This window comes from Lichenostomus cassidix, chromosome 4 (assembly GCF_008360975.1).
Source record: "Lichenostomus cassidix isolate B80296 chromosome 4, HeHo_3.0, whole genome shotgun sequence".
In the NCBI taxonomy this organism is placed as follows: domain Eukaryota; kingdom Metazoa; phylum Chordata; class Aves; order Passeriformes; family Meliphagidae; genus Lichenostomus; species Lichenostomus cassidix.
In genome coordinates, this window is record NC_139484.1 from 66,731,965 (window position 1) to 66,754,635 (window position 22,671).

Sequence of the window (22,671 nt, forward strand, 5' to 3'; positions counted from 1 at the left end):
TCTCAGGTGAAAGAGAAGTGAGATTCTTTTCCTGTGGACACTTAAAAGGCAGTAGGAAGTTCCAGCAGAAATCACTGTTATATTAATAGAGAGAAACTTGGTACCCAATGTGCAGAAATAGGTAGAAGAATAAAAAGAAATCCACATGGCAGAGAAGCACTTATGGGATGAAGGATATGAATGGTGCAGAGGGACTGGAGATAGATAAATAATTAAATTATATTTTTTGATAAGAAATATGATAGCACTGTATCCCAAAAATATTTAAGAATAATTATATACAATTGCTGTTATAGCTGCTGTAGGTTACTACATATTTACAAAGAGATGAGCCCAGAGATTTTTTGCATTTTAAGGTATTATCCATAGCGTAGCAAGTTTGCTGACCAACAGCAGCTTTACAAGATGTCAAAATGACCTTGTCATGTCTGCTTACTTATTTGTTCTTCCACTTTGAAAATGTCACTTCAGTGGAGAGATGCTTATGGTTTTTATATGCAGTCAGCATGTTTCTACAACACAAATCACAGTCTAAAGCACTTTCCTAATACCCATCACACCAAGCTCCACAGGATTTAGGTAACAAATTTCAGCAGCGACCCCAACACATCCCTGGACTTGTAAAACCTGAGAAAAGCTCTGAAGTAGTTTGTTGTTTATTGATGGTAATTCAGACAAGATCAAATTTACTTCCTCAACATTGAAAACATTTGATTCTCAGCATATTTCTTTACCTGCAAATTTAGATTTTACTTGTCGCTATGTACTGAGCAATAAGAGTAAAAATAAAAAATAAAAAATATTCAAAAAATAATAACCCCCCCGAAAAACTGAAACCCCACAAAACCACAAAAATTAAACAAAAAAACAACCAACCAACCAAAACAAATCAAAGACCACAAAAAGCCCTAAACAAACAAAATAAATGAAATCACAAAAACCCCAAAAACCAACAAACAAAAAAATAAAAAACCCAAAAGACCCCCAGAAAACAAACAGGCCAAACAAGACACAAAAAACCAAACAAGATCTGAAAAGCACCTGAAGCTGTAGTACACCTTATGAAGGTTTTATCCATAGTTTTCATGGAGCATGATTCTCAAAGAGAGATTGTGAGAAAAAACCAACACAATAGACAAACTAATTTGGAGTTGATAGACCCTTCTGCTTTCTCACACATCTAAAGTTAATCTGATTTTAATATTTGTTCACTACTCACTGACTCCTGAAAAGGCCTCATGTCTTAATCTCTGAAAAAGGCCAGAACTATTTTAAATTGCTGTCCTATGGCTGAGAATATATATTTTGCACCCTTTCTTCTTTGTGGTATCAGAGGGACACCTGAGGCTCCAGTCATCAGCAGTATTTTTCAGTTGTATTCATGTTCTGACTGCTGACTTTAACCAAAACTACCTGAACAGAGCACAGCTTTTTCCTGAAACAGGATGAGAACAGATAAGATCTCTTGGTGGTTTGAGACAGCTCACCCAACCTTCCAGTGTATCTATAATTCAGCACACTGCAAGATAAGATGAATTTTGACAAATAAAAATAAATAATGCATGTTTTCAGGGAAAACAAAAAGTGTGTGGAGCAAGAAACAGCATGCTTATGGGAAAGAAAATTAAGGGAAAAAAGGGAGAAAGATTGTTTAATAAATATGGGGAGATGTTGAATGGTGTAAGTTCAGGATCCTCAAAATAATCTATTCACAGCCCAGAAAATAGCATAGTCCTTACTACACATATATATTTGTATATAAAACATGCTTTACCAACAGTGAGAAATGTTGTATTTAGTGGAAATTTAATCCTTATGTCTAGCTGGTGCAAAATTCACCTAAAATTGCTGCCAAAGAATCTAAGCTAAGCTGATGATGCTTTTTGCACTTTCCCAGCATGTTTCTGACTTTCAGGGAAAAGGCAAAAGTGCTAAATTCTTGCCATTAAACACCTGCTTAATTCCAGATTAATACAGAAATAGATGCATTAGCTTAAAAATACCCCACTCCTGATTGTTCAGAATTTTATACTGCTGCTAATATACAAGAAATCAAACTGCTTCAGCCTTTGTGGAACTCTGTGACTAAGTAGTTTACCTATCTTCCAGGAAAATTCTCTGCATAATGGATGTGACTTTTAAACATTAATTGCATATTCAATTACTTATAATTATTCAGTACTTAATGCAGGTGTAATCAAAAGGAAAATTAGCATCTGGTTTCCAGCCTGTGTAGCTTTTAGATTAATGTGGATTGAACAGTTCAAAAGTATCAATCACCTTTTTTATATGTAGACATGTTTTTCATATATAGTTTTCCAAATCAAAGTAAAAAGGTGGCTAAGATTTGCATACCTACAGTGTATAATGGGTTGGAAATGGCTCATTTCAAAAAAAGTGAAAAGGATAAGGAAAGGAAAATAGTTTATTCATGAGGACTGATAAACTAGATCAGTAACCTATAATTTAAAAAGAAAGAATTAAGGAAGAAATAAAACAGGAAAATACATTTCAGAGGGGAGGGGGAAAGCAAACAGAGTAGGGATGTAAAAAGACAGAGTAAACCGAATGAAAAGAGCATATGGCAGGATGAAAATCACCTGAAGCAAAACTAGAGGAAGCTGTGGAATTTCTGGTCACAGAGGAGCTATCAAGAGCACTTGAACTTTTTCTTTGTCAAAGAGGAGACCTTAAAAATTAATAGAAGAAAATGACATTGATTGGTCTCAAGGAAATAAAGACAATGCAAACTGCTGCTAGCAAACCACTGGAACTGGAGAGTAGCCTGCTGCAAAATCACTGCAGGTCTGTCTTGTTCCAATATCATTTTCTGTTGTGGGTTGGAAGGACATGGAAAATGTGACCACTAAACCTGGATTTAATGTGAAAGGCAGAAAGGACTATTCTAGGTGTTGTATGACCCAAGCAGAACATTTTGGATGAATTTCAACTGATTTGAACTCCATGCTTTAAAAGAAGGTTTTTTAGTCCATCCAGGAGAACAGCAAGTTTCACACCTTTAACCTCAATAATCAAGGTCAAAGTCACAGACAAGGAGAGGAAGTTAAGTAAACTTAACCTTAGTAGGGACTGCAGAGAGCCTGAATATGAGAAAGAGACACTGTACGTTCATATGCAACAACTAAATGTTGCTACAGTTGTTCCCCTTGGTGGCAAACTCCATGAAATAAATTTGGGCTATTATGTATGGAAGAAATACAGAATGGGACTCAATAAGATAGAAAAGACATGAAGCAGGCTGGAATTCACAGTGGCTTTTTCTCTTTACACACCAGATGATAAAAAAGAATCTCATTTTTGTGAGGCAGAATAACAATGTTCCTTGTAGAATAGGCTCTATGTTGTATTCACAAGACAATGGTTGCAGAAATACTGTTCTTCACACTGCCTTGTGAAGATATGCATTTATGCTTACACATTGATTTTATCCAAACTGAGGTTGAATTGAGGAAGAAACAGGCAGTGACCACATCCTTCAATTCTGTGTCCAAGCTGTGTGTTAGTTAGATCTGTGCAATGAAGTGCAACTGCCTGTTCCTTTCCTCTGGCCACAGTGAATTATTAATTGCTGTTTATCTCTGAGTTTGTCACTCCTTGGAGGATTTCATTAAAGAAAACGATACACTGAAAATGAATACTTGAGATACCAAGTCCTCCACTTCCAGGGATGTTATTGAGGCACATCTGTTCACACAATAATGTAATTTCAAAGGCATTAAGACTTGTATCAGAACAGTTTTATTGCTATGAATCTCTATGAAAATTGCAATTTACAGGTGTGAGACAAAGTTTATCAAGCCACAAAGACTGTCCAGTCTAGAGACAATTTTCAAAAGAGCAAGAAATGAAATGAATGATCAGGTTCTTTAAAAGAGTTCAACATTGCAAATCCTCTGAAAAGTCATTGATATCTGAAAGAAAATTTAGACAATTCTTAGTTTTAAAATCCTACTTTTCCCTAGATCTGAAAGCCCATGTCCCTAAAAACTTTGGCTCTGTTTGAAAACTCAGGCCCATTGTATGCAGAACTCTCTTCATTTTATAATAATCTGATGTAATATTCCAAAAGGAATAGTCCTTCACCCCACATTATTTTCCAGTGTTGAACTCATGATTATCTGTACCTCTGTAAGAGGATTAATATGATGTAATGACACAAAGTGCAGAAATAATGAAATGCTATTTACTTGCCAAGCCATTACAGAATTATCTATTGCTCTCGAAGAAGTAAATATAATTTCTCATAAAGTTTTCCCAAATGTAACAGAAATGAAACAGCAGATAAAATATAATAGGATGATTCCTGCTTCAAAAATAACTTCTTTTTGCAAGAATGACAATAAACTGGAGCAGTTCACCCCTGATTTACACTTGACTGATGATACACTTTGAAAGTACAAGGAATTTATTTCATTGTCACATATGAGACAGAAAATGTCAGTTGCTAAGTTCACCACTAAAACATTCCTCAAGAAACTTTATTAGAAAAGAAGTTCAAAGAGCTGTCATTCACTTCCTTAAGCTGCTAAAAAAAATTAAATAAGATACTTGACCAATTTTCTTGAGATTCTTCTGGCCCAGCAATACAGTTGTTTTATTGCAATCCTGAGGTTGCTAAAACAGCCACATAAATTCTCTCTCACATAAAAATGAAAAAAATCCAAGATTCACAGTAGCATCACAACATCACATCATATTTTAGGCAGTTCAGCAAAAACTTCCCTCTTGAGGAGCCCTAGGAGAGAGTTATTAATTGTATCTTACTCACTGCCTGGCAGTTTAAAGACAGATTTATATCTGACTGCTTCTTAGACATGCTTATTTTAGTTTCAGCTTGAGCTGAGAAGCTACTGTCATGGTGGAAATGTCAGATCTGTGTTCCTGCTGTTTGAGAACCACATCTTCCAGCATTATTACCTCACCTTCCTCAAAACTGATTGGAATTTTGCCCAAGTTAAAAAATAACAAATTAGTGCATTTCAGGAAATCATATTATCTTTTAACTCAGTGCCATTGAAATAGCTTCAGGGAACCAGGTGAGCCTGGTTAAACCTTTGCTGTCAGGATCCATCAGCATGCAGAGCCCATGTTTGAGAGTAATGGGCTGCCATGTGATGCCACCACATCCACCATCATTTCTCCTCCCTGGTCCAGTGGACTCTGGCCCCTGCCTATAATACTATTCTTCAAAGGGTGCCAACTCAAAAAACTGAATAAAACCAGCTCCTGCAGAAATACAGATCATCTCCGTCTCGAAACTGAGCTAACTTCAAACTTTCAGCAGTGTAGAGCACTGCCCCACTGTTTCCTGAAGACATTGCATTCTCTGGTGTCACTAAGGATTTAAAAATGAAAATCACAGACCTGGGAGAAATATTCTTGGTCAAACCAACTGTTTTCCTACCTCCACAAAAAACAACCATATAAACAGCTCCTGAAGTGTCTCAGCTTCCATTTGGAATCCAGTTTGGTTCCTGTCTCCAATATTTCTGCTGTCAAGTCACTCCAGAGTCACACTTACAACCATTAATGCAATAATTGATCTCAACGCTTTAACATTTACATTGCCTTCAGTTTAAATAGTATTTCCTTCAGACAACTGCCACTAACTGCTTATAAGGACTGCATATCTCTCCTTAATGTATTTATAGAAGACAATGATGTCTCCTTCTAATTTTTACATTCTCATATTGGTAGGACAAACAAACAAAGGCCTTGAGAAATAAAGTAGTTTTACACTACCCCATCTCTGAAAGTATTTAGGGCCAGCCTGGATGAGGGTCTGAGCAACTTGGTCTAGTGGAAGGTATCCCTGCCCATGGCAGGGAGATTGGGACTAGATCATATTTAAGGCCCCTTCCAAACCAAACCATTCTAGGATTCTATGACTCTGTGAAATATCAGCTAAAGGCCTTTATTTGAAGAGGAATGATCTAAACTAGTATAACCATCCATACACCATTCATAGGGGATACCAGTGAAGTTACTACAGCCACAACCCCTGAGGAAAGACATTGAGAGGAGCAGACTCTGGATGTTTTCTTGACCTTCAGCTGTGGGAAAAGACATGCTTTGCTGCAGCAGAGCACAACTCCAGGGAGGTCTGACAGGCTTGTGTTGGCTCCAGGGACAGAATATCTGCATGAGACACATTTGAAACACCCTTTAAAATTAAACAAGTCCCCAGATGTGTACAAACCCGTCTGTCTGGTTGTATAATGGCTTCCAGTTTTATTCACCTTCAGACCAGCGTGAATTAAACTGGAATGCAGCACTTTTTTAGATTGTACCATGGGTTTATTGGTATTTCCCAGTGCATTCATTCAGATCTGTAATAAATAGCCCCTGGAGTGTAAAGATAGAGCATTACACATTGGGTGAAACTGTCCTTCAGGAGGGGACAGCCAGCATTTTAAAACATATGTGGAGGAACCAGCTTTATGAGAAATTCTGATGCAGTGCAGACCAAGGGGCTGATCAAAGGTAAGTGCATTCACCACTCAAACACAGGGGAAATCAAGCAATATACCATGAAAGAACAAAGGACTTGTAACATTGCAGGGTGGCTGTATGGGAGTTTTCATGGACCAAAATATATTGAAGGAACCACTTGAGAGTTTCAGAGGTTGAGGCATATGGAGGAGGGAAGATGAAACATTGAGAAACTAACAAGAATTTTAATGACATGGGGAATGTGGTCATGTCTTTTGACTTAGTCCGATTGCAAAACATATAAAAGAATAAATAAGGCAAAAGTATAATGTATTGACTAAGTTAAAAGAACAAAAAAAAGAGTTTGAGATCAGACATACTGTTGTGTTACAAAGTGCTGGAACCAACAATAATGTAGAAGAAGCCATTATTTATTAGATTTAGATTTCCCTCAGAGAATTCAGCTGAAAAAATTGACTGACCTCTGAAGTGACCCAAACATGCCACAATCACCTCTTGGGTTTATGGTCTGTAGTTTCTGAACAAGAGTGCTATGGAAGACTAGTCACTGAGCAGAGACACAAAATACCTGATAATAATTGCTCATTTTAGAGAAAGCCCACTAGGGCTCTCAGTTGACTTTTACCTGTGGTTGGCTGTGAGCATCAGGGATTATAAGTGTCTTACCTACATGTTTCCAACTCTACTAAAGGTTAATGCAGTAAGGTGTGGACTAGACTCTCTTAAAATACCAATGGGGGATTCACTTTTTGTCTGTGTGTTTATGAAAGAAATCAGCTAAAGTAGTGTGTAACTAATGAATAAAAGCAATTAATCATAGACAGGAAAGGAGCACATTGCCACAGAAAGAATCATATCTTGGGAAAGGCAGAAGAGATTTTATTTTTTAAATTTGATCTCGGCACCATCTTGAAAATGAATAATGCTTTTCTTATCACTTGTGTAATTCTTTTTTATCAGCAGAGCGAAGGCAACACCCAAATGGAAACAGATGTTGTGTTTCCAGGTTCTTCAATGTAAATCAAGAGGAGCAGATTAATTTTCAGTGTTCCTTGTTACTGAGCTGCTCATGGAACACAGAAGTTGAGAGCTTCATTCTCCAATGCACAGAACAACATCCTGTTGGCTGGATTTGGCTGGAATTTCAGAACAGCTAATGATGCTTAGAAGACTCAGCAGCAATAGCTATAGCACAGAAACACTCCATCAAACCAAAGACTCTATCTTTAAAAAGAAGAGCTAAAAAGAAGGGATTGATTAACCAACTGCTAGGAAACAAGGAGCTTATAGCACAGAGTTATAATCTTTTTTTATTCTACCAAAAAAAAAATTCCTTTGTATAACAGAATCATCACTCTTTGTGGATGGAAAGACAAAGTAGGAACCACATATCTAGGTTTTGTTAAGTCTATTAATTTTGCTTTAGGACAGACTCTCAGTGTTCTAAATGAAAATGCTAAAAAAGACTTTGGCTACTCATTTCCAGAGGGTAATTCATTGGATTAACTGACAGAATGGTAAGAGTTGTCGAGCAGGCTTCTCCAGAAGTCTGCATAATGATTCACTTTATAATCTGGATGATGAATGCTCAGTAAGACCTTTAAAAGTGCAGATAATACAAAGCCAGAAATGACTGTGCATAGGCTGTGGGAGGGGCTAACAACATAATAATGACCCTGACAAATGCAATGGTCCCAAACTGGGATGAAATTCAGTGTGTGTGAAATTCCTCAAGTACAAGAGTCTAAAGATAAAAAAGAGTGATAGGGTGGGCAGGGTGGGAACAACTTACTGTATTATTCACATGTGTGGCAGATAGGAAAAAGAATATTCAGACACCAGAAAAACTTGCTAATTACAATTCTGACTTACAAGGATTTTCAACTCACAGTGAAAGGGAAAGGAGCTCTGAAAGAAACACAGAGTTTCCACACTGAAGATAATTTTCAAAGTTAGGCAAACTTTTGTGAAGAGTGATAAATGTATTGTTGATCCATCTTTAGGCAGGGAATGGATCAAATGACCGTTACAAGTAATTTTCAACCATGTTAACTACAGTTAAAATTGTCAATTGTGAATATCCTGAGTATTTGCCAAAACATGTTCTGCTCTTAAATAATACTCAGTTCTTTGATGGACAGCTGTAAATTAAGTAAGACATTGTGAACTGAGGTAAGAACAGTGTACATTTCTCATTCCCAAACTTTGGGAGTCATTTCAAATTATAAAAGCATCAAAGCCCTGCATGGGCTGGCTGCAGGGGTCAGAGTTACCACTGCTCAGAGTAACCATTCCCAGGAGCTCTCCTGCAAAGTAGTTCTCATGCTTTGAAACACAGAATCATAAACTCACTTAGAAAAGACTCAAGACCACCAGGTCCAACCATAACCTTTGAGAAGCAAGTTATGCCAAATTTCTTCGTATTCTTCAAGAATACAAGTGTGCAGGTGGACAAATTCCACGGAGCAGCTGATTGTTTTTAAGTGCACAACCTATCTTATCTCACAGTAATTTGTTTATGCAGCCATACCCCTGTGCTCCGTGGAGATACAAGGTAATGAATTCAAGACTCACACAGACTAAATAATTGATTTGACTCGTAATGCCATACTGAACTCTTTATCATGCACCTGGACAAGTATCAGAGGCTGCACAGAAATGCACAGCAGAGGCACAGAGCAATTCTAGCCAGCCTGCATGAGGGTCACCCAGTTTGGAGGTCACAGGCTCATTTCCTATGCACTGCTATTGCGCACTTACTTGAAAACTTGTTGAAAACAGGTATTTTTCTCAAAAAACAACAAAAAAAAAGTTGTGACAAAATGCTCTGGCTCTGTACATGTCAGAAAAATAATTTTACAACAGGACTGCCAGGTCACATCTCACGTCACTCTTCTAGCTTATTTTTTCTCCTTCACTTTTGCTCTTCTTCCTTTGGATATTCTGTGCTTCCATCTCACTTGAATATTTTCAAATAATTTAATCACAATTTGTCCAGTAAAGCTTTTTCCCTGTATGGGTGACTTCTTTGGTGACAAAGGATATTTTTGTACCTTTTGTTGTATTTGTGTATTGAATGTTTCAAAAGGAATTTTTTCTAATGACAGTGACAAACTTCTTATGAGATTCAAAACCTGATTTATTATGTTTACAGGCCAGTAATAATCACTCAGATCACAAAATTTAATCAAATTAAATAACAAAAAAACCTTTAAAAATCTGTGAGACTACTTGTTCAGTAAGGTATCACTTAGATTATCATAAAAGTATTTGAGTCATTCATATGATATATTGCTCTGCTATAAATAAAATATACATATACATGACCTTAAAAAAGCACCTGAGAAATTTAACAAGCATGTTTTCCTATTTTTTTAAAAGGGCTCTTTGATTGCGAGGAAGAGGCCTTCAGAATGATAAGGATTCAGTACAGAACTGACATTCTGTCTATAAAGCAGCCAGGCTTTCATATGTAAATTCTCCAGTGTGTTTTGATTTTTACTTCTATAAAGTGTATTGTTCCGTGTATGGAATGAATATTTTTGGAACAGTTGCATAATGTTAAATTTTGCCCTTGGTGAATTTTCCTTTGGTTGCCTGAAAAACTATTGCTTCATCTTAGATCTTCTGAAATGACAGATCCATAAGTGACCAAATGCCTTTATACATTAACTAGTTAATATGTCATCATTATTAATGAATGAGGGTTCTTTTTAAAAAGCAATACTTTCAGTACTGGTTTTGGTGGCATGATCAACCAAAACCCATTTTTTTATTTGTTTGTGTGGGTTTTTGTGGGTTTGTGGTTTGGTTTTGTTTTGTTGCTGTTGTTGTTTAAGGTGCTGCTTTTTCTTGCTTTCTTTGAGGCACCATCACTGTGTGCTACATTGGTTCTCTCTTCATTTCTCACTGTCATCTTTCCTATCTGGGATCTGTTACTGCAGACTGTGCTTTCCCTCCCTCCCCCAGTGTCCTCCCGTGCTCCTCAAATCTTTGAACCCATGTGACACCTACTTCAGTGGCACAGCTTCTCTTTCCTAGAGGCAGGGAATAAAGAAGTGCCTTATTATCATGGGAAAAGCCAGCACTTCTCCAGCTCTGTTCTAAAAAAATTTGTGGGAGGGAAAAGCATCAGCTTCTGCAATGCTCACTTTTCCCCAGCACACCCCAGCTCCCCTCAGGGACCACAAGAAAAGAAAGTTAAAGAGAAGACATTCAGTCTGACTCTGGGGTGTTTACTCTTTTCAGCAGCAATTTGCATAGAAAAAGCATTACCAAAAAGTTAATGACACTTTGACATTGAAATTACTCCATTTTAACTATGCAATACAAGATTTCCTAGAAATGGGGAATGATGTTTTTTAAAATGGCCCAGACCTTTTCATGATTTCCAAAGGCATTGCAAATCATTCTGGTTCAGAATGAGAACAAGTTTCCAAATGTCAGAATTTCCTACAAAACAGAAATTCGGTTAAATTGAGCTATTACTAACATCCTCACTCACAAGAGAAAATGCAGTTGTTTCTGGTGTTACTGGTCCAGGGAAATTACAAAGAGATTTCCTCATTTGATGGTCTTGTCCACAAAAATATATGCTCTAACTTTATAATTCAAAGTCTTAAAAATGATTCCAGAACAACAGTTAAAAGCAATACATGCTATATATATGCTGCTTAGTCACCTAAATCAGAAAAAGATCAAAAAAAAAATCTGATTGTAATGATTACTGAAATTAAAGACCAACAGAGACTGAGGCGAATGAATTGCCACCTTTCTGCAGAAATAAACTCCTTGGAAAACATAATAAGCAATCATGGCTCTGTAAGAGTGCTTATTCATACACATGCATAATGTATTTATGGCAGTTTTTAAAATACAAAGTTCCAGTTTGTGCCTATACTACCTGAGCTGCATGATTAAGTTTTGTCCCTGGATTTCAAAAATGCATGCATGAGTGGGAAGGCAGCAAAGACATTGAAAAGGCTACTTGTATGCCATTTGTGGACAGATTCAGATACTTAGCTCTGCTCAAAAAGGTCAGCTTAAATCCCATGTTATGTGGGTTTTAGCTTGTGCCCATGACAGAGGTGTTTTAACTCCTTTCTCAGAGAGGCAGCAGTGGAAGTGCGTTCAGTAGTTGATGGATGTTGCCTGCTGTGGTCTCAGGTTTCTGGCCTAGGCTACAGTTTAGTATTCTCTCCGCTTTTTGTCACCCACAGCAGAGTGGGTGCCAGAGCATGGCATGGCTGTAGCAACAAAAAACTCCTTTCCTTGTCTGGGTTTGTCAGCAGCCACAGGGGCTGACAGCCCAGAAGAGCAGGGCAGCCCTGGGCTGTGTGCACACTGGGAAGGTAACACAGCTGCCTCCTGGGTGCAGAGCAGGGGTGACAAATTCAGTGCTCTCCCTGTGGCCTCTTCCTATGGCCTCTTCTCTGCTTAATGGGGAGGACTGGGATATAAATGGGGTAAATTACTGATTTGTTTGCCTTGATGGGAAAGGACTGAAAAAGCACCTTTATGGGGAGACTTGGGAAGAGATAGTCTGATTTCATTTTGGACATCAGTCACCAGATTCTGTGGTTTACAAACCAAGATGCTGCTGTGTTGAGGAAATCTCTGTGTGCCAAGTGCTGCACCCCTGGAACTGCAGCCAAGGCCCCATTAAGTTTGCCTTTTTTGTCCTTGTGTCCTTCACCTAAAGCAGGAGTGAAGCTCCTGTCTTAAAGCTGGTTATCCTGGCTTGCCATCAGGATGATGGTGTGCCCTTTCATCATTTGGAAAGATGCTGTGAAGGCCTGGAGGATGCTCATCTCTTCCTGGGGTTTGGCTGCCAGGGCTTGGGGCTAGCTTGGGGCCACTGCAGCCTGTGAACAGGGCTCTGTCCTGAAGGCAATCCCTCACAGTGTTAAATAAGAGAGTCTGTACATTTATGTAAACATATATACTTATTTTCTGCCCTTTAAATGTCTGGATAGAATGCCTTGCTCTGCAGTGGAGCAGTAACCACACTGCCAATTAAGTTTTGTTTACCTTCAGAGAGCTCAAAGACTCAGGCAACACAAAAAGAACACAAAAGATAGTCAAGGCAGGCTTAGAGCAATAGCCAGAGACAGTCACATTTATAATGAACAATGCAATGCTGCATGACAAAAGAGGGTTGTATTCCTACCTTCACCTCTGTGAACAGTCTTGTCCCAGTGAAGGACAAGCCAGGGACCACAGAAATAGCTCTGGCAACTTGCCATGGTCTAGTTCTCAAGAAAACTTGTATAGAAAATTATCTCACCTAGGGAGTGGCCTATGGTGTTGCCTTTACTGCTGATACTTTTATACACAGAGAGAAAAAATTCTGATTAAAATCAATCCTGTTGTTCAGCCATAGGTTCCCTAATACACATGTCCATCCTAATGAGTGGTTTATGTGGAGAGATCAATTTTTTCTGCCTCTTTCCCATGAGAGCGCACCCAGTGTTTGAAATCATGTTTCTTTTCCCACTGCTTGTCATTCTCATTTAGTCTAGAGGAGCTGAAAAATAAGTAGTCAATTCCCACTTCCTTCCTTTGCAGAATTGCAGTAATAACCTAGAATTACTGTTCAGCATCCAATCTTTTTCAGCAGATGGTTTTCAGCAAATAAATACACTCAACTTGCCAAGCTTTGTCCTGAAGTACAAAAGCTATCCACATTAAATCAGGATTTTAAGAGTTTTCATTTTCACATTGTGATCTGTATTTTGTTCATGAACCATAATATGAGATGAGAAGTGGACTCTAATTTATTCAAATTTACATTATGTATCTCATATCAGGTGCAGATTTTAGAAGTAGGAGGTAGAAGCCAAAGAGTGTGAATGGGGCAAACTCAGCCCCAGTTTTTACAGCACCTGCTCTCTAGTGTTATAATTAATTATTAAACAATAATCAGCTTCCCTTTACCTCACCTCACTTTATACTAAGGATCTGTCCACCTTTGAGAAACATAAAATTGTTTTAGGAGCTTTTTTAGGGGTCAAAGATAATCCAGATGCCTCCCAAAACACACATAGATGAACTGAGGAAGGAAATATTTTCTTATGTCCACCACATGAGACTAATATATCAAAACCAAACCACACCAACCAAACAAAAAAAATCATCTGAGACCATGTAATGGTACTTGGAAGATCTGCAAGGCATCAGCTAAAAGCACATTACAATTCAGTGTCTGGCAGCTCAAAGTTAAGTTTGGAAAACTCAAGGCAGAAATGAGGATTTGAGATTTTCATGTGAGGTTCATTACCTATTAAAACAAATCCACACAGGACTGGAAATTCTGCATCCCTCAGCTGGCTTTTATTTCTGATCTCTTTACATTGCAAAAACATCCAGGTACTTCCTTCCTTGCAAATGAATCTCCAAAGACTTTTCTATCCTCTTGCCTACCACCACAGTGACATGTGGGACTTATCCTTAAGAAGTCTGAGCAGGCCCAAATTCATGTTCAAATTTCTGCTTGTTTACCCAGACTGCAATAAAGTCTCAAACCTCCTGAACATCCTCTCCTCTCACCACCATCCCCAGGCTCTCTTTCATTTCCTAGGCCACCTACAAAATCACTGACACTTTCCTTAGTCCGTTGTGAACACCCACTCATTTGGCAAAACATCAAAACACATATTTACCTTGACAGTAATTTCTTTTCTCCCTCAGACCTGCTTCATGCAACCCTGCACTTGTCCCAGCTGAGTGGATGTACAGTCTTGCTGGTAAGTTTTCTCCCTCTTCCACTCCACTTTTGCCCTTTCTGTCTCATGATCTTTTCTGTGACTTCCTTTATTTCATAAATAAATTCTACCTCCAGGGAGTCTATACTACATCTTTGAGAACTACAGGAGATGGCCCTTAATTTCCAGCAAAAGGTCTTGTTAGAGGACAGAGAAACTGCAAAGACAGAAAATCCTTTATTTTGATTGTAATGTGAATAACTCTCCAGAGTTTCTCTTAAAACGTCTGCCAGCATTTGCTCAGAGCTAAACAAGAATATGGATAAAGCATTAGTGCATGAGAAAACACTCTATGTGAAATTCTGCATGATGTGGGCAAAACTTGCCCTTTGAAGAAAGAAAGAAAATGAGTACTGAAATTTGGAGTGACAAAAATAATTGTTGTCTGTACCTGATTTTATTTAATCTTTAATTGATTACACAAGTATTTTGGTTGGTCCTTGTATATCCCAATACCATAAGACTGTCTCATTTCACTGTATGTTACAATAATTTTAGTTTTATTGGATATACATTTTCAGCATGCTATACATCATAGGAATACTCACCCTAACACACAGAGCCTGTGTGCATCTGCAGAGGAGTAAGCTCATCGAGCTGGGCATGAGCAGAAGAGAAATCTCAGCCTCTAGAAGGGCTCTGAGCTGCAGACAAGTTCTTCTCTTGCTGAAAAGCTCTCCAGAATGTGCCACGTTGGTGGGTTTGCACATGCATGGCTCAGAGAAACAAAATCACAAGTTCCTTTATTCGAGTAAGGTTTTCCATTTGTTTTTAACAAGCATAAGTCTTCAAGTCAGAGGGCTATATGTACCTGAGAGGCCTTTCTCATAAAAGGTTTTTACATACTGAGGTCATCATTTGTAGGCTAGGGAGGAAGTTTAAGGCAGCCAGTAACCTAAACATTTAAAGATATGTTCACATGAAGTTTACAGAGCAATATATTGGGTTTAAACAGCTCTGTACCTGGAAGATCCTGTAACCCCAGTACAGATGTACACTGGGCTGGTTTCTGTGCTCCTTATTAGAGCTGCTCTCATTTTCAGCTCAGAGCTTTTAAATACTGCTCTTGCTTCCACCAGCAAGAACAAGGGGCCAAACTGCAGCTGAGGGTCAGAATGGCTCACAGCTACTCTGGACATTTGTCTCACCCTCTCACCTCACCTGGACTTCTGGCACTGAGGGAAGAAGAAAGGACCTCCCTGACCTGTGCAAACACCAGATACCTCCTCTCCAGAGCTGACTTTTGCAGGTGATACACTTAGATCAGGTCATCACACTTAGATAGGTAACAGTTGTGCAGAAGATACCTGCAGTTCAGAAATACCATTTCACACAAAGCAGATTCCATGTGAGCAATTATCTCAGATCAATTCAGGTATAAAGGGGGACAGCTTTGGTGGGTACAGACATGGTCCACCTCCCTGGGCACCAAAGCTCACTGGATATGACCCAGGTCTGTAACCAAGCTGAGACAGTCAGAGCTGAGGCAGCAGTGTGGTGCTCAAGATAGCACAAACCCACTCACTATTCACATGGTAACACCTTACACAGATGTTGTGGAAACAGCACTGATGGACTGATGGAGTCCCCTCTGGATTTAACCAGAACTAACTCTCTTCTCTGCTCCATGTTCTTTAGAAGTTCAAAGAAGTGTTGAGACCACAGCAGGCAGCTCTGGAGGTGTAACATCAAAGTGAATTCTCAGGGATACATTTTGAAGAGATGTGTGAACAATTCTCTAAAGAGCTATTGGTGTTTAGCACTTCTGTCAGGGTAATGTTCTTGAAAGAAGAATAGACACTCTGTGGATTAATAGAAAAATAGTTTTTGATAACAAGAAAGCTCACCAGCAGAACTGTGAGGACCTGGCAAAGAACCCATCTTGTCTCCATTTCTTTCTTTTTTTCTGAGAAGATAAAAATAATTTTCAAGTACAGAAGGGAGAAGGAAGACTCCAAAACCAATGCACCAGCACTCAGCATCCTTTTATTGAGTACTATAATCTTTCTTCCAACATACCAAACTCAAGAGCACTCACAGTGACCAATTCCTTCCACATAACACTCTTCCAAGACAGGAAAGCATGTACAAAACCTGGAGTCAATAGGGAAAGTAATCTAGATCAAGGTATTAATCACAGCGGCGGCAATTCAAGTGATTTTCCCCAGACCTCACAGTCCCAGAAGGAGCAGCACAGCTGATGGACACTGCAGCAGGGGAGAAACAGCCCTGTGGGAGAGGGAGAGACCTTCTAGGGTGAGGGAGCCAAAGAAAAAATGTTGTGCTGCCCTTTGGGTTCTTGCTGCCCTCACAGCAGTGCTGCAGCTGGGTGTCTTGGAGGGAAGGCAGAGCCTGTTTCTAGCCCTAAAACAAGCTCTAGAAATAAAAAAGAAATATTCCTTATTTGCTTATTATTTCATCTCTGTATTTATTATTGTGCATAAGTTATTTGTCCAAAGTTTGACCAAGATCCCACCTGTAAAAGAAATCAGGCTAATTCAGTCAAAACCAAAAGCAAATGTCTAGCAGGTAGGATCAATATCTGCAAGCATAAAAGTGGCTTATTTAGAAACATATGAAAAAAACTGAGGTAGGGAAATAGGTGTGTCTTGAGATAATCAATGACCATAAAGAAAAATAAAAGCCCAGAATATCTGAAGGACTTCCAGCAGGTGCTTTACAGTTTAAAACAGATAATGAGAATTGCTTTAAATTGGATGCATTTAAAGCAAAAAAGTCACTGAAAATGAACTGATACATCTAATTCATAGCTCTTCCTACTTTTGTCTGAAGAGTGAAATGACCAGTACTGCTCCTTTCCCCCCATATTTCTAGAGAAAAGGGACACGTTATCAAACTTCAAATTAAGATATTATGGCAAGAGCTCAATCTGCACAGTGAGGATGGAGAGAGAGAACACCTCTGGGAGGAGAAACCCAAGTCTCTCTGTCAGTGGTTCAGGTTCTAGCTCCTCAATGAGTTGTGATCATTTTCTGAGACAACAATTTTACTCTCTAGTGTGCTAACTGTAAAAGTTAGGAAGTCATCCTTATTTTGCAGACCATTAAGTTTTGAACTTCAACGCTACACAAAGCCATATCTCTAGTTTTACTTGCTACAGGTCTGCAGACTGGCTTTATGGAAGTTTGCAGAAGCAAACACTGATTAATGAGACAAGGCAGTAGTCAATGAAAGCAACAAATGGGTGGACTCAGGAGGACTGACTCTTGAGAACCAATTAATGTGTGGACATGCCATCTGGGCTGGCAGCATGCAGGGTAGTTCACTACCTGCTGCCACTGCTGGCACTGCACCAAGAAGAATCAGAGCATCTGTCAGTCCTCAGGATCTGTAACAGAAAACTGCAGCACAGAGAGCTTCAAAACAAGCCTTGAACATCAAAACTCTCTGGTAAATCCCTGGAAGAAAAAGCCTAGAGATAGCATAGAAAAAACTGTATTAAAAATAAAATGTGGAATTGTTTCCTATGCAAAATAAAGTTTCATAAGCATGACCCTTTCTCTGCCCCTTTTTGACTGCAGATGCAACTCTTCTCTTGAAATTTCTTTTGATTATCTTAACTGACATCAAAATTGTAAGTTTTCTTGGGGAATATCTTAAAGTAAAACTTCAGATTTTCAGCTACAGGCTTTACTTTTCTCTCCCATCTCCCCCAGTTCATTTTAACAAGGTCAAGATTCTTTCCAAAGAAGTGCTGAGTCAGTTAGGAAAAAATATAGTATGAGCAAGCCATTTCTCACTTAACTGCTTGTCATTGGCCTTCAAGGACTTCTCTATTGGAAAACAAACTTTCTTCAGCCTTGATGCTTATTTAGTCAAAGTTCAGGGAGGCAGATCACTGTTTTGCCTCCCTTTTCCTGCTGAAAGACACATAACCTAGATACAAGCTACTGTCAGGAGTTGACACCATCACTTTTAAAAGGGGAAAATTGATTTTGCAATCTCACAGTGAATCACACAGAAGCAGCAAGCTAACCAGGGCTACCTTGTGGTCTTGTGCACAGCAAAAACCATTATTTCTTTCAGTGGATGGGTTTTTGTGTGGTGGGAAATGTAAAACCAGGGATCAGTGTCAAAAATTAGGATTTTAGTGCTTAATCACTGTAATCTTCATTTCAGAAGAGATAATTTGACTTTCACTTGAAGACAGCTGTATTGCAAAAAGGCAGACAATTCTGAACTCTGTGAATAAATTAGAAAAAATTTGACCTAATTACCATGTGTGCTCTTCTTTCTCTCATGCTTCATCACTTTAACCTTACTTTCTGAAATATGAGACTTAACATCAGCATATAAATATAAACTTTGACCAAAAATCTACTTAGCACTGACTCTGAGTCAGGGACCAGGCCCAGCTGCAAGCAGTGCCCACATCACAGATGAATGAACTAATTGTTATGAAGAATTTTTCTGCAGGTCCTGCATGAGCCTTTCTCAGGCCCTGATCCAAATTATTGGATCCTTCTAAACTGTTGCAAAATATTCTGTTAGCTGCAATGGGTGTTTGACTGGGTTATCAATGAAGAAGAATGGCTACATGTTTGGATTAAAGAGATAATCAGTCTCTGCAAAATTTGCTTCAGAGAATGAGTCATAGAAAATACAGCTTTCAGCTGAGGTGTTTATGTCTGTCTTATGCATCAGCAGGCTTGATCATAGTGGAGTTTTAACGAGACATTTGTGTAGAGCAGTTGAAGTTGGCTAATTACAGACTTTTCTAGGAACATCTTTTGTTCCCAGTGGGACCTGGCCTATTTTCAGAGTAGTCTGGCTGGAAAGAAAGGATTAGTTTACCTGTCTCCATTACTGAAAGCTAACATGACTGAAGGCAGTGCCCCTTTGTACTTGCCAAGAAAACTCTCTCCAATTAGACATTAAACTCAGCTTAATGCTTTAATTGTTGGACATCTAGAATGTATTTGATTGAAGTTCAGCAATTAGAAGAGATGCAGCTGATGGAGGTTTGTGTGCTCACTGAAATCTGGAAAAAAATTTGAAAATTTCTGTTATTCTCAGGCAAGAAAACTTGCAAGTTTTATCTGAGTAGATTCTGCCACTCCATGTCTTCACAAATCAAGAGGACATCATAGGATGAAAACACCATGGTGAAACCATAATAGTTTCTTATACACAAACTGTTGACCATTTTATAAGCCACTAATTTTGCTGAGATTATTATAACTAGTCAGGCACCCACAAGAGGAGTTCCTGAGTAGAGAGAGCTGAGTGTGGAGTCAAGTAGCTGAACTCTGAGTTGTGCATGGAAGACATGAGATGACATAAAATAGTATTAAAAATGGTAGTCAACCCAAGATGGGCTTAGAGGAGGAAATGGTAGACCAAGAGATGCATGCAAGTCAAATTTCACCAAATGTTGAGTGCTTGCTCTACAACAGCCCTTCTCCCATCAAATGTTGGCCTTACTCTGGCAAGCCTGGAAAACTTTTTGAAGAATTAGAAGTGAGATCTTACTGCTTGGTTTGCTCTAGCATCCAGGTTTTTTTATCCGTTTTACTACTGCTGTTGGAGTTTTGGAAACAAATTCCAAACGTATTGTAAACTCCAGTAACTACCAACCTGAGCACAGAGATTTTACAGATGATTAAAACCAATCTTCTCAAGACCTTATAAAGAACTGTCCTAAGTGAGGCCCTTAGAGCTCTCCTGGGCAGAGGTTGCACCAGCACCTCACTCTGGGTGGGAAACCTCTTGGAGCTCACAAACCCTTCAGCTGGCCATATTTGAAAGACAATTACTGATGACAAGATTTAGGCTGATACCACACAGGACATTCCTCAAGGGCAACCCATGTCTGATGTGAAACACAAAGGAATTTGATGGGTTTCACTGAAATGAAGGTGAGATTTTGATTGATATATTTATATATTGAGGTATAGATGTATAAGCACAGATAGATATAGATATAGATTAGATATAGATATAGATATATAGATATAGATGATATAGATATATATAGATATAGATGATATATACATCTCCTTGCCTGTGTGCATGCATGTGAATTAATTCCAGTGTGAATGGAATTATTGTGACTCTATAATTATGTCACTGTTATAATGTAGAAAATTATATTGAAACACGTTTTTTTTTAAAAAAAAGAAAAGGTAAATTAATCAATGATTAAGTGCTTCTAAATTCTTTTGCACCCTTGTCTTTGTGTATTTGTATCCTTTGCACTCTTACCCTTTCACATTGCTGGTCTCAATGTAAATAATTCCAAACTGACTCCAATCTGATTTTCCTATCCAGGCTTCATCTATATAGAGTAACAAAGTGAACTTTGTCATCGAGGTCTGTTAAATTCCTATTAAAATTTTCTTTTTATTAATCACTTTGATGGTGATTCTTTAGGTGGCCCAAACCCCTCATTTGCAACACAAGTCAAAGTAACTTTTTTAAGTCAGTGAAATTTATGTCCTGTATTCTCACTTTGAATTAGAAGAGAGTCAGTTAAATCTGAAATACCCTATTATACTGAATACCTTATTGTAATCAATTAACAATCTACTAATTGTCATGATTCTCGTTCATCCAAAACCACTTAGACTGGTGGTCATAAAAAGACAAATAATTCCTAGCACTGGCATATATTGCACAACAATGGTAATAAACACCTAAGCACAAAAACAATTAAAAAAACCCCCGAAAATTGTATTAATGGCAAAGAAATCAGAAAGCTTGGAGTCAACTGCAGTGTTTCAATCAGTCTGAAAAAAATATAGCATTAGATAATCAGTGCATTATTTCTGATCCACTGAATGAAAGCTGATATCTGCCTAATTATTAAATTGACAGACATGTTTTCATAAACAGCAGTATACTTTTAAAAAAGGCCCCTAGTTGATGTGCAAAGAATAGTAATATCCTATTTTGTAGCCAGAAGCTGTTTAGATAAAGAAGGAAATTCCCTGTGCACTGGCTTTTAATATTCCACTGAGGAGACCCAGAAACATCCATCTCTTCCTGTCAAGTGATAGTATAGAGAAAAATAATCACAAACCACATTTTTATCGCCACAAAAGTCAGAAAACACTCTCTGCTAGACTTGATGGAGAACCAAATTCTAACAGCAAGAGATTTCATGTGAAAATTCTCTATCCTCAGCAGGAATCTGTACCAAAAATCAGCAGTTGTAATGTCCCAAGCAGTTATTTTCAGATCATATGGAGTACGAAGTGATCTCAGACATAACCAGGAACAACATATGCACCGATTTAATATGAAATATTTTAATTGTTCTGAGAAGAGGAGTAGGATGCCGATGTCACAGGCTTATTAAATATAGCCTTTACATTGAGCAGGAGTACACTCATGCTTAGATAAAGTAAGAGCTGCGTGGCAGATTACCAAATTGGGAAAAGCAGTTGGGCTCTTATCTCCCTCTACATGGCCATGTCCTGTACATTCGCATCCAACATTCATTAGCTCTTGTAGTATGTTTGTCACTTGTCTGTTCATTTAGTCAGTCCCAGCAGGGGAAATATTTGCAGTAGGGTGTCTTCTGTAATAATTCAGCTGGTGTTTAGAGTCTGCAGACAACTTTTTCCCTTTGCTGCAGAAGTTCAGTTGTGCGCGGGTGGAATTCATCTTACCAAATATAGTCCACAAAAAGAAATAAGCACTGCTGGGCAAAATTTTTCTGCTCTATTTCAGGCACTGACCTCAGGATGAGATTTCTGTCACCAAGAACCTATTTCTCTTCCCTGACAGTACAGTGAGCCTGTGATGACTCACTCAGATGTAGGAGTTTACAGCTGGTCTGATGAATGCTGCCTGGAGTCTCTTGAAGGTGAGGGCAGGACCTTGGGCTGGAGGTAAACTCTTACAAAAAGCAAATGTAAAAATAAGATGTGAGAAGCAGGCCAGACTGTCGAGGAGATAAACTATATCAGGACTTAGACATGCACTTACCTGCTGTTGGTGGGTTTTAAAACAGCCCTGATACAAAATGTTCTGTGATTCAGACATACCTGAGCTTGCACCAGCTACTTTTCATCTTGTTCTGGTGTGGTTTTGTCTGAGTTATTGTTACCCTTTGCTAAGTGGAAAGCTTGATGTTTCAGTGATTAACAAGGACTTGGTTAAATTTGATAGCTGCTAATAAAGACGAAATTCATTAATTTAAAAGGCAATAGCTATTCCTAAATAACAGCTTGTGTAGATGAGAGGTAGATGGGAGAGCACATCATTGAACCTCAGCAACACAGGAGATAGACACTTTACCAGCCTGGTAGTTTTATTTGATTGGGACTTCTTTCAGCATCTCATTTGTAATGACCTATATCAAAGTCTCAAAAGAAAATTTTTTTATATGTATATTGGAAAACAAATAACTACACATTTCAGTTTATTTATCAAACTATTATATTATAATACATTAATACACCTATTC

General features: G+C 38.4%; 1 long non-coding RNA gene across 2 annotated transcripts in view; it reads left to right on the forward strand.

Moving 5' to 3' along the window:
- Positions 1-21,725: 21,725 nt before the first annotated feature.
- The window catches only part of LOC146438766 (uncharacterized), a 32,001-nt gene continuing 31,055 nt past the window's right edge, over positions 21,726-22,671 (forward strand). Inside the window, exon 1 of one of the 2 annotated variants that reach the window (XR_014851921.1) lies at positions 21,726-22,068. This is a non-coding gene — a long non-coding RNA (uncharacterized LOC146438766). The remainder of the gene's footprint in view (positions 22,069-22,671) is intronic. The other variant, XR_014851922.1, reaches the window with a different exon arrangement.